The sequence below is a fragment of the Cupressus sempervirens genome, chromosome 8, assembly GCF_028749045.1.
Source record: "Cupressus sempervirens isolate cs-2001-9-10 chromosome 8, ASM2874904v1, whole genome shotgun sequence".
Taxonomy (NCBI): Eukaryota; Viridiplantae; Streptophyta; class Pinopsida; order Cupressales; family Cupressaceae; genus Cupressus; species Cupressus sempervirens.
The window spans coordinates 88,702,997-88,720,948 of record NC_143125.1 but is presented as its reverse complement, the minus strand read 5'-3'; positions in this window follow the sequence as shown (position 1 = coordinate 88,720,948).

Here is a 17,952-nt window from a genome sequence, read left to right as displayed (position 1 = left end):
AGAATTAATTAGATGTGCTATTAAACTAGTCAATTGTGCTACTAAACCAGTTAAATGTGTCACACGATATAGAAAATGTGCTACAAAATTAATCATGTGTGATGATAGAGTTCAGATGTGATGGATGTGCAACAAAATGATTAAATGTGCTAAAATAGCCCAAGAAAAATCTGCCTAGAAAGAAAGGAATTTCTTGAGCCATTTTAAAGATCTCCTAATTGTGGTTTTTCCTCCCAAATGCTTTTCCTAACCTACACAATCAACAAAAATACCTTGTAACACACTCAAACGACAAAAAACATTAGATTATTAGTATGCAAGAAAAATAGATTGAAGTGAATGGATGAATGACCCATTGTGGGGTCCCAATGGGCATTGCCAAAATGTAGAACCAAAGATTGTTGTTATCAATAGAATACAAAGATTAGACAAAGAGTTTAATAAAATTAAAAAAGTTGAACCTATGAGAGGACCTTCAACAAGAAACCAAGATAATAATAAAAGGAATGAAAACTTCACTCCTCCAAGTAACTCTAAGTTCAAGAGGATTTGTCTAGGTGATGGAGATGTATGCTCAAGTGTCCCTTAAGCCTTCAATGAATGGTGAGTGGAAGTGCACGTGTGGATAGATTTTGCCATTATAAGGGTATTTTGGTAATTTTTAGGCTCTCAAAGTAGCATTATAACATTAGCATCAAAGTGCACATGGAACTAGAGGTGGGGGGGGAGAGTCTCATTTATAGGCCAAGGATTTGAGGAGGGAGGGTCAAGATGCAAAGATGAGGGGTGGCTAGGATGCAAGGAGAGGAAAGCATGTTGATTGTGCTTTCTCAAATCCACATCCTTGTGGCAAGTTTCACAAGGAGAGAGGATGTGAGAGGATGGGGAAAATGGGGTGACAAAGGAGTTATAAGGTGGATGGTGTGTGTAAGAGGGATGCAAGGGTGTGTAAGAGATGTGTAAGATGTCATTAAGTCTCTATAAGAGCATTTAATGCATGTGGGTGGGGGTGTAAGAGGGTTTGACTTTGGTTTGGCTTAGGAATTCTTAATCTAGGATTAAATTTGTGCACATGATTAGCGTGAGGTTTAGGATTGGATTAGAGGGTAAATTAGGGTGCAAGTGGACTCGGTAATAAAGTAGGTTTAATTAGTTGGTTAAAAAGGCTTAGCATTGGTGAGTGAATTGGATTTAAAAAATGATAGGGATTTAGGAATAGTTAGGTGTTAGGGATTGAATTATCAAATGAATTAATTAATAAAAGGGGATGTGGAATTGAATTAAATAGGCATAGTGCAATTATTTAATTTAATAGAAGAATAAGGATTTAATTGATAAATTCACTTTTTATTTTCTCTTAATTTATCAATTAGACTATAGATAATTAAATGAATTAATTAGCCAAGGGATGACAATAGATTAATTAAATATTAAATATTTAATCAATTATGTTTTAGGAGATAATTAAATAAGATTACTTAAATGATATAATCAGATTTAGGTGTCTACATGTAGAAGTTGGTTTCAATTTGAGCATGCTTTAGAGGTAAGATAGTGGTTCTTAGGGAATTTCAATATGGGGTATTATGTCGATCAAGTTTTGTGTGATTCTATGAACATGAGTACCTATCATGTATTGCTTGGAAGGCCTTGCTAATATGATTTTACGATTCTACATGATTATTTAAGGAATGTATATGATTGTTATAGGAAGTAGAGACATATATGAAGAGCTTGATCATTGGCAATAAGGTTGAGTTATAAACTCATCAAAGGGTAAGGAAATAGAAGACTTGTGACAATAGAAAATGTAAGATATATGTGAGGTGGCATAACAACAAGCATCACATGTTTTTTGTAGATGTAAAATCTAAAGAAAGAAAATGATTTGCAAAAGTTACAAAAGAGTACAAGGAAACAAGGAATGGTCAATGCTCGAGAGGATATATGGATCAACAATCACCATGGGATTCATTTGATGAATTCCATGATATCTTCTTAAGCTCCTAAGAAAATATTTTTCTCACACAGGGTTTCTAAAGTAGAATCATCCTTAGGTAGTTAGAAATCTTGCATCTTTTCTTAAGTTGTGTTTTCCCATTTTTTTCTTATTGACCAATCTAAGAGATTTGGCTAATGGTGAAGTTGGTGATCAAGTTAATGGGTGTGATCATAGATTTTTTTTAGAGAGCATGTTTGGATTATTCCTCTATGACCATAGCTCATTTGGCTGATTTTGGTTCAAGCTCACCAATCTACTAGTAGATAGTTTATTATTGGTTCTTGATGAATAGCATGCTACGAAAATTTAGTGGTGGTAATTTGTTTAAGTTCTTTGTTGGTTGCAATTGTGAATTCTTAGTGAAGTCCTATTTTCGACCAACTTCCTATGATCACACTTTGGTTGGATAATAGGATTTTGATTTTAGATCATGGAGGTGTTCTTGGGTAGATTGTTAATCATTTATTGGATGACTAGGAAGATCTAACTGTAATACCCCAAAATTGGCTCATTTCCATGACAACCAATTCTGGTCTATATTGGTCAACCCTAAAGTCCTATTTTAATAGGCAATTTTTATTCTAATTTTCTACTTGACTTAATCATCAAATGTAGGAAACCCTAATCCACATTAATCATATTACTCATTTAATTCCTAAAGTATTGACTCAGATTAGCTACATTAAGCCTATTGATTAAATTAAATTTAACTATAAGTGTTTATGTTTTAGTTAAATTAAATTACTTCTTTAGATAATATACATGAGGAATTAGATATATTTGATTTAATTAAATATTCTCATTCTAATTGTTGAATTTAATTATTCAATTTAGAATACTCAATTATGATGTCATATTTAATTTCCTTAAATCAAATATCTTCTCCAATATTCTCTCTTTAGTTCAAAAATGCAAACTCTCTATTGATTGAAATCATAAAAGGAATTAAATCAATTAACTCGTTATTCCACTAAAAAGAAATTAGTTAACTTCCTTTTCATAAAGAAACTTTCCATTCTAACTGAATCTCATTTTTAATCTCGACTATTCATCCCAATTAATCTTGACCATTGATGGATTTTGGGAATTCTATTTAAGAGGCTTCTAATCCCTCATTAAGGAGGTAGGAATTTGAATTGCATCAAATTTCTATTGAATTGCATATTCACTTTTTTATGTTATAATAGTTTTTCATTGTTTAGCATAAATATCATCTAGTTTAATACAATGCATACATATAGAGTAAATACTTTTTCTTAGTCCTAGATTAAACTGCACCTCTCATCTAGATTAATTACACTTTCATTTAGTTGCATAAAATCCTTCATACTAAAAGGTCTGGTTGCCTACTTCTTAGTCTGAGAGAAAATAGGAAAATAGGAAAAATCCTTCTAGTTAGAAGGCAACGGGTCATTCTATTAGATCTCTTAGATAAATAATACAATGTTTATTTCAGGATGATCTTGCAGGTAAGGACTATGTTGAAGTGTATGTGAGGATTAGATGTCCCTAATTTTGCATATACATTTATGGTGCCCATTTTGGGGCTGAGAAAATCAAATTTTCTAGCCTCATCTACTTTATTTTTTGATATTTCAATGATTCTATCATACCTGTACATACAGATTTCCAGATTTTCACAGGGAAAATCTCATTTTTGTGTGAATATTTGAGGATTTTTCTTGTTTCTTCACACTTCCTCATGTGAAAAAGTGCCCCATTGCAAAATTTCTCACACGACATGACATTTTCTCATGTGAGCCTATGCAAGATTTCGTGCAAGATATTAGAACAACACATGCAAATTGTAGAATTTTCAAAATTTAGTTCATCATTTGATTTGACTAATGGGTTTTCTCTAAAGAACTTTCTTTTAGCTTTCTAATATTTTTGTAGCATAACTATGGTTTTCAAGATGATTGACAAAGATACCTTGTATACAAATATATCAAACATGAACTGACTATGTGTTTATAGGACATTGTCAAAGATACAAATGTAATTTTCTCCTACTTTCTAGACTAATATAATTAGGGCTTGTAGGTCATGAGCAAGGGTAAATTAGAGACCTAGAAGCCTCTAAAATATGGCATCCAAGGGAGGCATGCAAGTTAGTGATTCTCCCAAATGAAGCCTTTAATGAAGAGACAATGATTTCCTTTTAGAGGATCAAAGTCTTGGAATATACCAAGGAGGGATCAATTAAGCTAACTTGATGATTAACATGTCTTGCATGTTTTTGAAAGGAAATGAGGTAGAGGAGTATGCTCTTTCCCCTTGAGGGAAATCAAAAACTTGGACCCTTAGATCTGAACCACCAGTCTGAGTAAACCATTAGACGGCCTACTAGAGGGATAAAATCGAGATTAATACAAATAGAAGCCAAGTAGAAACTTTTAGTTAGTTGCTACCCAATTCACCTCCAAAAGGAGGCATAAGCTTTGTGCAAGGAGGGGGAAGAATATCTCCTATAGAACTCACCATAGGCATACTACTAGGTGTTGGAAGGTGGTATATGCACTTGACCCCTACTATAGGGGTGCTCATTTAGTGTATATGTTATTTACCCATTTGAATACACCAAAAACATGGATACCCTCTAGTGGGTGACACAACTATGTGAGGTACATGCATGTGCATAATTTGTGGGACAAAGGTTTTGCCTTCTCTACTAGTTTTGGTTTTAGGGATAAAGCATTGTTATTATCGAGTCTTAAACATGTCCAAATCGATATAAACAAACTAAAAGTTAAGGCTTCCCCATCCCTCTGAGTTGCTTTGTCCTCGATTGGATTGTATTTGACTATTGCTTGCTTCCCATGTCTCTTTTAAAACACTTGTCTTGTTCAAAAACCAAATGTTGTTAACAACTTGAAAACCAACCTTGTTATCTATCTGAACTCTACCAAAATTGACCAACAATCTATCTAGAATAGTCTAAAATCTTCAAAGTCTCTTCAAAATCTAGTTTTAGTTGTTAGTCTGGTCTCCATTTTTGTGCACAATTTTTCAAAACTGCATGTGAGTATTTTTTCAGTCATCATTTCTTCATGCATCCCTATCTAGATTCTCACATGAACCTATGTGAATCTCTATAAAAGATCTTGCAAACTATCGTATTGTCAACATCCTATTTTTCTTGTCAATCTTAGCACTTTTTCAAGTGGCCTAGTCCATGTCCTTGTGCAAGTTTAAATTGTTGTTTCAAGTCTTTTCCTACTTCTATACACTTTCTCTTGTGATTCCCAAAGAATTTACGAGCAAAATCTTGAGTTAAAACTAAAATTTTGGTTTGTTCCTACAACTTGTTACCTCTTTTCTATCTATGAACAATCCCAAATAGTGGCATCCTACTTGGCCAATGACTTGTGATCTACACTTAAACTATTCTTGTTCTTTAGTTATCTTGTTTTTGTCCTTTAGTGCTTGTTATACTCTATGTCACAATAGTCATAATCATTAGCTATTCTAGTCCTTACTCAGACTACTCATACTTTAGTATACAACACTCTTTTCTTGCTTTTTTGAGACTACTTTCTAATGTGATTCTTGTTTAGGTCTTTGTTTCTTGCCCTTGTCTATGACTATGGCAACAAGAAGTGGAAATGTGTTTTATCCCCTTAGACTTAGATGAGGTTGAGCTAGGGGTTGTAAACACAATAGAGGTTGCCTTCAAGTTGGTACACAATTTGCATCCAATTTGTCTAGTGAGGAATATTCACGATCTCCTTCACCTATCAAATCACCTCAAGTCTAGAGAACATTCTCTCTAAACTTACAAAAAACTAGGAATCCCTTTTATCAAGAAGATCCTAAAACTAGAAAAGGTCCCACATCTCCAAACAATACATCTAAATTCTTTTTCAAAGGAACTTTCCAATCACAACATACTAAAATTGAACACATTCCTATAATGGTTGATTATGAACCGAACATGATGACCACAGTAGAAACCAAGATCAACCTAGGAATGAGAAATAGAAAGACTCGTACACTTTTGAAGATGAGGAAGACATGGAAATACTTCTTGACTACATAGCAAAGTTTCATAAAGACAAAAACTTCCAAAAAGTCATGGAAATCCTGCTCAACAATGAGAAAGATAAATACTTTCTCAAACTTACCCAAGAGGGAGTTAAGATACCCCATCATTTTAATATGGAAACTATCATCATGCCTAAAGAGGAAACTGAAACTTCCAAACTCCAAAAACAACTAAAAATCATGCAAGATCAAGTAGCCCAGATGATGTGTGATAAAGAAACACTTGCAAGAACATACATCTTAGAGGCTCTTTGTCCATTCCCATTTGACAAGAGGATAGACATGCCTCCTTTTCCAAGAGGAATAGAGCTACATAAGTATGAAAAATACTTTGGAAATATCAATCCCCAAGATCATTTGTGAGAATTTGGGGCCTTTTCTATGGAATTTATGCATAATTTGAAATATCTCATGTGTCAATTCCCAAAGAGTCTAGGTGGTTAATTAGGCTATGGAGTAGTTTTCACACTTGCCTCCTAGTATCAAGACATTTGATGAAATTTCCAAATTGTTTATCTAGTAGTATTCTCACAACATTCAACACCCTATTAACATATGAGATTTGTGTAATCTTAAACAGAGGGTTGGGGAACCTTTCCTCACATTCCTTCAGAGATGGAGACAACTTTATACTAAATATTCATGCAAGATTCTTGAAAAAATATCTTGACATCTTCACTAATAATCTCCTACTTGAATTTGGGTATAGAGTCCAACTTCAAGGTCCATGCAGCTTCGAGGACATAGTCACACAAGCTATCTACATAGAGAAATTCATGGTCAAAAAGGGTGAATTTACCCTTCAAAAGGACACAAAACAAGGATCCACCTCTAAAAAGGACAAACCCAAGTATGTCAACAAGAATCAAGAAGTTGTAAATGATGGGTTTGTTGACAACATCACTCCTAAACTTGCTAAGGTAGCCTTTAATCTCACAGATAATCTCAACATAGGCAAGAATGTTGAGAAACCTCCACTTGTTAACAAGAAATTTGGAAATAAATCGAGGAACTAATGGGTTACATGCCTTAAATGAGAGTATAAACCTCTTGGTGAACCTTTGGACATGGTCTAATAAGACCTTGCTACAAAACAAGCTCATTTCACCATTGGAAAACTCATATCCTTATGATCCACAACCATAACCACCATGGTGGAATGAAACCGCATTCTGCGAATACCACAAAAACAAGGGTCACAAAACTAGTAATAGCATAAACTTGTATCACAAAGTCTAGGACTTGATTGATGATGGTGACATTGTGGTGGATGGACATAACAAGAACTCAGATCACAAGGCTTTCAAAGAGCCCTTCTTGTCTTATGAAAAAGGAGAGAGCTCAAAACTAAAACCTAACAACAAGGTCAACTATACATACTCTAATGATGATAATGTGATCAACATAGTTGAACCTGTGGATTTTGAGTACTATGACATTATTACCATCAAGGGAAAGAAAAATAACAATAAACCCAAGACACCATTTTTCTTAAGGGGCCCTACTTCCCACACATTTGACAATGAATCTTCGCAATACTGTGCCAACATTGTTACACATTCTCATGCCAAGTAGGTACTCAAAGACCATGTTCCTTCTACTTCTGATCTTAAATAGAATAAAGATAAAACCCTTGCTGGCCTATCTAGCAAAGATGCAAAACTTGCAACAAATTTAGCAGCAACTAGCTATAGTGTTCTTGATTAGTTAAAATGAACTAATTCTCAAATCACAATATTTGAGCTACTTAAAATCTTGCCTGCTCATAAGAAGATTGACAAAGCCCTCACTGAGGTAAATGTCCCTCAAGATCTTGATCTTGAGCAATTCCAATCTATGATAGGTCATTTGATCTCACCTTACTATATGTCCTTATCTAAGGAGGATGATAATTTATTAAGTCACCCACACAATCAACCTCTACACATTGAGGTCATGATACATCAAAAACATGTTTGTCGAGTACTCATCAATAATGGAGCTCGGTTGAAAATTGTCTCTACTACTTTGCTTAGAAAATTAGACTATTCTAAGGAGCTATTGATCCTCGTTGGAAGATCACTATCAAAGCATATGACAAATTTTAGCAAAAGTCTCTAGGTCTTGTGGTGTTGCCTCTTCATGTTGTTCTTCTAGAAAGGGATGTCAATTGTCAGGTCCATGATATTCCCTTGGCTTATAATATTTTGTTAGGAAGACTACGGATACATGAGATGCATGTTGTACCATCCACTTATCATCAATGCATAAAATTCTTGTTTCATGGCTCTGAAGTTGATATCCTTGCAAGTACTAGCTATACCTATAACATGTTGAAAGCTACTAAAAGCTTTGTACCTACTAATAGGGAATCTTTCGATCATCATGATGACAAGCTAAAGTAAATTGAATAGTCACTCTAGCTGAAAGAAACTAGAATTGGTGAATATCACATAAAACTAGTGTTGTCATTAACATCTCTTTCAGAGTCTCCTTGTCATTATGGGAGACCATCTAAAGCAAAGAAGCCATTTGTGATGACACATCAAACCAAGCATAATGGTACTTTTGTTAAAGCTATAGTCCCCTTAGAGGATGAAAGTGAAAACAGAGCCATTGTTGCATGGCTTTACAAAGAGGAGACTCTGATTGACCTCATAGAATAGACTCGTGAGATCACTCCTAAGAAATATGGCCCTGGTCTTAGACTCATGAAATGCTTTGGCTATAAGGGAGTTGGTCCTATTGGATGCAAAAACAATAGTTTGATTGATCCTATTAAAGAAATAGCTCAAAGAAATAGAGATACATCTAGTCTAGGCTTTAAAAAGGTTCCCTTCCATTTAAGGATTAACAAATTTGTACTAGAATCTAAGAGTTCAGCTAGAAATGAGTCACAAGTTGAGTCTGAAAATTAGGAAGATAATGTTGTTGATGAGAATCCTTATCCTTATCCTATTCCTAATGATCTTGCTAAATTCTTTGCTAAACCTAATGACTTTGTGCCACATGTCAGCACTATGGATGGTACTAGTGATTCTTTTGAGGACACTACTGATTCACATTATGCTCATTCAGGATAGGGAGAGTCTAGTCAGGCTTTACACATTGAGTACATATGCAAAAGTACAGATCATGAAGGAGAATATGTCCCTGTCACTTTTGGAGAATTCTACAGCCTGTCGCCATGTAGCACTAATTCTAAGGAATATGAATTTGACTCCCTTTTAGAAGCAACTATAGATAAAGACATCAATCAAGTTGATGTCTATGAAAACCAACTTGAAGTAGTTGGAATGTCTAGGGTTAGGTAAGTTGGGTCCGATCCAACTAGTGTCCTTGAGTCTTCAATTGATGATGTTAGTACTCAAAGGCATTCAAACACACCTGTAGATGAAGCTGCTCTAGGTCTTGAATTTCTTGTCCAAGAATTTAATGATTATACCATGAATGCAATTGAACCTACCACTACTCTTTCACTCACATATCCTAAGCTTATAGACTATAATTCTAATTTATCTAGTGAAATCCCTACATTCTAGAATGACTATGCTCTTGCCTACTACTTAAATGTTGTCAAATCGGTAATGTCTTCCACCAGTGAACAAAGAACTAATATGACTAAAGCTGACATCAAATATCTTAGTCATACAATCAAAAAGAGAAAAAAAGAAGGTTCAATGGTGAAAACCACATTGTGGCAATGTTAGAACCTAAAAAGGTAAAAATAAAAGACATATCTGAGGGTGAAAAGCCCTCAGAGGTGCCCATGGATGAGATATTTGATGTGCTTCCCAGTCATTTTTAGGAAAGATCATTAGTTTTGATAGAGCTAACATAGCTGATCAACTTGGAAATAGAAGAACATCCTCACATGATACATCTTGCATAGTCACTATCCCTAGAGTTAAAAGAGTTCATTACTTTCTTCTGAGAGAAAAAGATAAACTTCACATGAACATATTCAGACATGCTAGGATTAGATCCTAACCTCATTATACATCACTTGTCCATCACACTAGGTAGTCAAGTATAAATTTAGGAAAATGCATCCTCATGTTGTATTTCTCATCAATGTTGAATTGGAGAAACTTCTAAAAGCTAGTTTTATCCACACTATTGATTATGCTAAATGGATATCAAACATTGTTCTAGTATCTAAGGATGAGAAATCTATTAGAGTTTGTATTGACTTTTGTGATCTCAACTTAGCATGTCGTAAGGATGATTTTCCATTTCCTAACATTGATATGATAGTACACATGATAGTGATATACAAGATGTACTCACTTATGGATGGATTTGCTAGTTATAATCAGATCAAAATTGCACCCAAAGATTAGAAAAATACTATTTTTACTTGTGCATGGGGAACCTTCTATTGGAATGTGATACCATTTGTCGTGAAAAATATTGGTGCTACATATCAGGGATTTGTCGCTACAATTTTCCACGATATGATGCATAAGACCATGGAGGACTACGGGTATGTGCAAGATCATGGTGTACCAAACTATGCCCTTAAGTGGCAGTGAAAAACTAGCAAATCAGGGTTATGTCAACTTGACACATAATTTTAAAGTGGTTCTGGACTTTATATCAAATAGTTGTAAGAAAATAATCTGTAGGAAATTGAATCTAGTTTCTAAACTACAAGGCCTTATTTGGAGAAAAAATTATTTGATTGGTCAAAGTTTTGGATTTTAATGCAGTGCTACAAAAATTTTAGGGCAAAAATAAAAAGTAGGTTTATGTCTAACCACCTTAATCATAATCAAATGATAATATTGTTAAATATAATTTTAGATATAAAAGGTAGACTCATGCCTGGATGTGACATATATTTTGGCAATTTTTATTCCAAATAAATAATTAATTATGAATTTTCTACTATACTATTTTCAGAATTAAAAAACTCCCGTGTCTAACCACCTTAACTAGTTCAAAAAAAATCAAAATTAAGTTTTTCTTTTTTTCTTCTTATACTAGTCAAAGCATAGAATGTGACGCATCTTTTGGATTTCCCAAATCTTATACGGTTTGAAAGTTATAGCTATTTTTCAACCAGTATGTCAATCAACACTTTGTAGCTAACTCCATTAGAAAATAAGTAATAATTACTTACTGAACTCGTAATTTGACAAAACTTACATTTATGAAAAGCTAAGAACATTCTTAAGAAACCCTTTTCATTACATCAAATTTTGGTTAAAAAAAAGTCGTCAACTACATGCTTGAAGTAAAAAACACATAAGAACATGCCAAAAACACATTTTCAGGATGTTTTAAAGATGACCATTTAAGGTTGGTATTGAAAGATATAGTAGAAATTATAAAGCTATTAATTGTTTTCATTTAGTATTGGGATGGGTGCGAAAAAGTGGGAATAGATTTTGAAATTCTTTGAGGCATTTCAGAACTACATATTTTTTCAGATTGCCACTTTTTGGCACACCATGATCCTGCACATACCCCTACATGGATGATAACTTGGTCAAAAGTGAAAAAAAAAATACACATCTTCAAGATTTGGGACCTATCCTAAATCACATGGAAAAATTTAGTCTAAGGCTTAATGCTAAGAAATGTGAGTTTGGTGTCACATCAAGAAAACTATTGGGATACATTGTGTCTACAAAGGGAATTGAGATGGATCCAAAGAAAGTCAAAGCAATTATTGTAGAAGTTGATGAAAGCCAACTTCATAGCTTGCCAAGAACACCTGCATGTAGATAACCTGTCAAAGGGAAACTAAAGAATGAAGAGGTGGAGCTTGGAAAACCTAAACAAACTGAGAGAGTAGTTATTGCAAACAAAGAAAAATGTATTGATATACAATATGCCTTGAAAATGAGTTATGAAATAAAATGAGAGAGCCCAAATATAAAGGCCTCAAGGAGACTTCTAGAACAAGCTAGAATGCTCTAGGAGGTATGTTGACAACTAAGCATATGTCCACAAAAGGTGGGCTATCCTTGATCAAGGTGAGGAGATAAGTATGACTTAAATAGGAACAAACTCTCATGTTGTCAAAAACTCCTAAACTACAACTAATAACTAAATGCATTAACTTAAGTAAACTTAAGTAAAAGTGTAAATAATAATTATTTACTCTAACACCCCCCTTAAGTGCAACTTAGGGGAATGCACTTAAGCTTACAATAGCTAAGATGAAAATGCAGAATGGGTCCCGACAATAAGGCCATGTTAGGTACCCATGTAAAATGCAAAGAAATGCAACCTCTGAAAATGGGGAAAGAGAGAAAACCACATGGTAAAAAGCCTCCCCCAAAAAGAGGTAAGAAATCCTAGTGAAGGATTGAAGAGGCCTCCAACTAGAAGAATGTCCCAGAAAATAGGAACAAGGAGAAGATCATGAAGAGCACCACTAAAGCATGAAGAAGCCACAAACTCTGTCAGAAATAAATTGCTGATTTGAAGATCCTTCATAGAAATAGAAGGCATGAACCGAGAGTGTCTATATGGTAGATGATCCATTGCACTAAAATGCATAGGTAGCTAGCCACTACAATCACCTAGTATATAGCATCAAATATTGAATACATAGCTCATCTTATTGAACTATCGAACCAAGGAAGAATTACAAAAATATAATAACCCCCCCTTAATGTAGATGGGGTGAGATGACAGGCAACTAAAAAAGTGGATCAAAATCCTCCTGTAGAAAGAACCAAGAACTGCAAGAGAGAAGAAGAGGTACAAACACCTATAAAGGAACATGTCACTGACACATCATGAGGCTAATTTTATAGAAGGGACACTCACTTGACAAAGTAGAGGGGCACAAAAATAGAAACAACTAACCCCACCATGGTGTTTTATAAAATAATGCTACTACAACTATCTACAAACAACATTCATGAACTTGAAATGCAAGAGTGACACTTTATCTCTATGTGTTTGCATAAAGATGCTTACAAATGATATCAACAATTATCACAAAGAGAAAAAAGTAGATACAAAAGATAGTATAGCCCAAAACAAAAGATCTCATGCCATGAAAATGATCTTCGGTCCTGAAACACCCAAGATATCCACCATAGAGAAAAAATGCCAAAAACGTGATAAAAAGTGCATGGTGTAGAATCTAATGGAAATAATAGCATTTTTTAAAAGATGACAAAACTAGCTTTTCAAAAATATAACATTTTCAAAAAATGGATATGGGATGCAAAAGATATGCTTGTTGGACTGAAAAATAGAACTTTGTACTTTGACTACAAATATGAGCTACAAAAATACATCAAAACCTTAAAATACCTAAACCAATGTATTTTTCTCAAAACCATCTTTTCGGTGCTTCTTTCAGGTCAAAAAAATACCTCTATGTGCTCAAGTTATGGCTACAAAACTACAAGTACATCAAAAAGGACCCTGGAGAGGTGCAAGTGTGATGATGTAGTACTAACATCATGCTAACATCAGCAAGTCACTACATTAAAATTAATGGCTTGGGGGCCATTGTAGCAAAAAAGAGTGCCATGTGGCATCCATGTGGCAAGAAGCTAACATGGTGGGTGACATGGTAGGGGCCACATGGCACTCGTGCCACATGTTCAATGGAGATCATGCCAAGTGTGCTAGAATCCACATGGGCTATAGGTGGAAATGGGGCCATATGTAGGTGGTAATAGGGATGAGAAGTTGTTGGAGGCAACCATAAGGGTGAAGCTTTCTAGTGGCACCATTGGGAAGGACGGTGGGTTGGTCGAGCAGCGATGGCCACGAAGTGATAGTCACACAACAACTACCCCATGGCTACATTATCAGTAGGGACAACATCTAGGCCAAGCTTAGGTGGCATGGTGGTAGTGTCAGGGTAGCACGATGGTGGCCACATGATGCTACGACAAATTTTTTGAAAAATACGCACCATAAATGCCTTTTTTCAGTCCATACAACCTCCAAGCAAAAAAAATTTACCTCCTAGATCAACTGTGTCCAAAATGGACAAATTTTATATGGATCCTAACTATAACAGGCCTTCTAAACTCAATGGAAGTTTTCATTTAGCCCAATGTGCTCCGAAAAAATTCTCTTCCCCCAAATTAAAGAAAAAAATCACAAACAAACTAGGGTTTGTGTCTCTGAATCACAGCTTCAAAAATCCTTCAAACAAGAAGTAGTAGAGAGGCTCTGACACCATGTAGAAGTTGATGAAAGCCAACCTCATAGCTTACCAAGATCATCTACATGTAAATAACCTATCAAAGGGAAACCAAAAAAGGAAGAGGTGGAGCTTGAAAAAACTAAATAGATTGAGAGAGAAGATATTGCAAACAAAGAAAAATGTATTGTTATACAATATGCCTTGAAAATGAGTTATGAAATACAATGAGAGAGCCAAAATATAAAGGCCTCAAGGAGACTTCTAGAACAAGCTAGAAGGATCTAAGAGATATGGTTTATAACTAAGCATACATCCACAAAAGGTGGGATATCCTTGATCAAGGTGAGGAGATAAGTATGACTTAAATAGGAACAAACTCCCGTGTTGTCAACAACTCCAAAACTACAACTAATAACTAAATGCATTAACCTAAGAAAACTTAAGTAAAATAATAAATAATAATTATTTACTCTAACAATTATGGATATGCCACCACCTTGTAATATCAGTTAGATGACAGGCTTACAAGGAAAACTTTAATCTATTTGCAAATTCATCCCATAGCTAGCAGATAGATCACAACCTTTTACCAAGACTCTACATAAAGGTGTGAAATATAACTAGAATTAGGATTGTAAGCAAAGCTTGACATAGATAAAATAATATCTTTCTAATCCACCAATCTTGATGCCTCTTATCTATGGGAAACTTTTGATTTTGTACATCTTAGTAACAAAGACATCTCTAGGTATTTTATTAGCTCAAGAAGACCAAAATAACAAGGAAAGGTCTATTTACTATCTGAGTCATACATTGATCTCTTATGAGATAAATTATAGTATCATTGAGAAAGCTTGCTTGGCAATCATCTTTGATTCCCAAAATTTCAGACACTACATGCTTGATCACACTACACAGCTGGTGGCTAAAATTGATCCATTAAAGTACTTGCTTAGTAAGGAAACTCTAATAGGATGATTGGCTAAGTGGGTCATGATATTAAGTGAGTTTGACATCTAGTATGTTGAATGAAAGGCTATCAAGGGATGAGCAATTGTTGATCAGCTATAGGATACACCAATGCAGAGTCTTCTCCCATTGAACATTGCTTTTCCTATTGAATCAATTCTTATGCTCACACACCAAACTTGGGTGATGATCTTTGATGGTTCCTTTATACAATAAGGATCTAGTGTTGGATTACAATTCATTACACCACAGAGATACTCACTACCTAAGTCATACAAGATTTTTTTTCCTTGTACCAACAACATGGCAGAATATGAGACTTTGATTAATGGCATGTAAATTATAGTTGAATGGAGAGTAGATCAACTAAACATCTTTGGGGACTATCAACTCATAATCAACTAGGTTAATGATGTATATCAAATAAAGGATGAGAAATTGATCCCTTAAAAATGCATGGTTGACAACATGAAGCAATACTTTGCCCATATCACTGTTCAGCAAATTTCTCGAGCAGACAAAAAAGTGGCTAATGCCATGGCTACTCTAGCCTACTTGCTACAGATGCCAAAAAATATCTTCGACACGACTTCCTGGTGGAAACATTAGTCTACACTTCCTATGACACCCCTAAATCTCAAATGATCTATCCTATTATAGGACAAGATTCATCTTGCTACCACCACATATACTCTTATCTACATGACCAAACCATTCTAGATGTTCTAACCCGAAATGAAAAATGTCACCTTACCCATAATGCTTCATGGTATGTCATTATTTTTGATGACTTGTTTAGGAGAGGTCTTGATGAAACACTCCTTAGGTGTCTATAATTCAAAGATTCTAAACGTGCATTAATCGATGTCCATGAGGGTAGTTGTGGATCTCACTCAAATGGCTTGACACTAGCTCGTAAACTTATTAGAGCTGGTTACTATTGGCCAAATATGGAGCAAGAGGCAATCAAGTATGCCAAGTTATGCAAATAGTGCCAACTCCATGGGAATTTGATTCATGCTTCAGCTAGGGAGCTAATTCCATCTATCACACTATGGCCATTCCAACAATGGGCCTTTGATCTTGTAGGTCAATTTCATCGTCTTCCTCTAATGGACATAAGTTCATTATTACAGCTATAAATTACTTCACAAAGTAGGTAGAGGCAATATCTCTCTCAATAGAAAATTGAAAAATTATAGCTTTGTTTATCACCAACTACATCATATGAAGGTATGGTGTACCTTCCTCCATTATTACTAACAATAGAGAATAGTTCAAAAACAAAGATCTTAAGAAGATATGTAAAAATTTTAGAATAATGTAGCATTGGTCTTTTATCTATTATTCCCAGGGTAATGGTCAAGCAGAGGCATCCAACAAGGCAATCCTCAAGATCTTGCACCACACAGTTAGTAAATTTGGGAGGGAGTAGCACCTCCAGATTAACCCAGCTTTATGGGCATACAGAACAAGTATCATAACTTCAATAGGTAGAATTCCCTTTACTTTTGTCTATGGAGTGGATGTTGTTCTTCCATTAAGTTTGAGATCCCCACTCTAAGAATCTCCATGAAGGGCCTCATTATTGATGAAGATCATAGAATATTTTGGCTTCAAGAGCTAGTGTTATTAGATGAATGTTGGCAAGTGGTGTGCGATCATCTTTGAGCTTATCAGCAATGTATGTCCAGAAGCTACAATAAGAAAGTTAAGCCACATGACATCTAGATGGGTGATCTCATTCTGAGAGAAAACCCTAAGAATCAGCAACAAAGGGTCCAAAAAGGGAAGTTCAAACCCAACTAGCTTGGTCCTTACATAGTCACTACAGTGTATAGATCTAGTGTTTACCAGCTTTCTATGGCCAAGGGAGAGGTACTCAAGGAGCCCATCAACATTCTCCACCTAAAGTGGTTCTATAGCTGATTTGATCTCAGAGGCTCTCTATATATACTTAAATGTCCTAAAAAAATCTAAAAATTGCAAAAAAGTTCTAAAAAGAATCATTATCTTGCTGAAAACCTAACAATAGGCACCTTGGTAATACCAAAAACATTTGAAAAAACTCAAAAATACAAAAAAAATCAAAAACAAAAAAATATTTGAAAAATTAAAAAAGGAAAAAGTGCCATTGATGAAAACCTGGCAAACAGGCATCTTGGTATCAAAAAAAAAAAAAGAATATCTGCCAAGAAGGTGAAAACCTAGTAAATAGGCACCTTTTTTTCTCAATGCTTCATCTTGTAGTGCATCTTCTGGCTCATGTATAGTTTCTTTCCTACTTTTCTTTGTTGCTTTTCTCTCATGTATCCATGGATTGAATCTTGTTAGAACTTGGGAACAACACCCTACAATGTCATACAACCTCTGTCACAACAATCACCAATTGTTCTAACTGTGTCTACCTACTATCACTAGTGTCACTCTTTTCCAAGATTCTCCTCATAGAATCTCTTTTGCGATAGTCACCAATTGTTCTAATTGTGTCTGCCTACTGTCACTACTATCACTCTTTTTTGAGATTCTCCTCCTAGAATTTCTTTCATGATAGTCACCAGTTGTTCTAACTATGTCTGCTTACTGTCACTTGCATCATGGCTAAGATTCCCCTAATGGAAGATCTCTTTAGCGTTAGTCACTAGTCATCCTAGTTGTGTCTGTCTACTATCACTCAGTCCTACTTAGGTTCTTCTTACTAAAGATTCCTCTTTGGCTTCAGTCACCAGCTATTTTGACTATGTTTGCCTACTATTGTCATCCTCCTAAAGACATTTCTTTCAAACATATTCTAAATATTAACACTTGACATCAATCCACCGATACT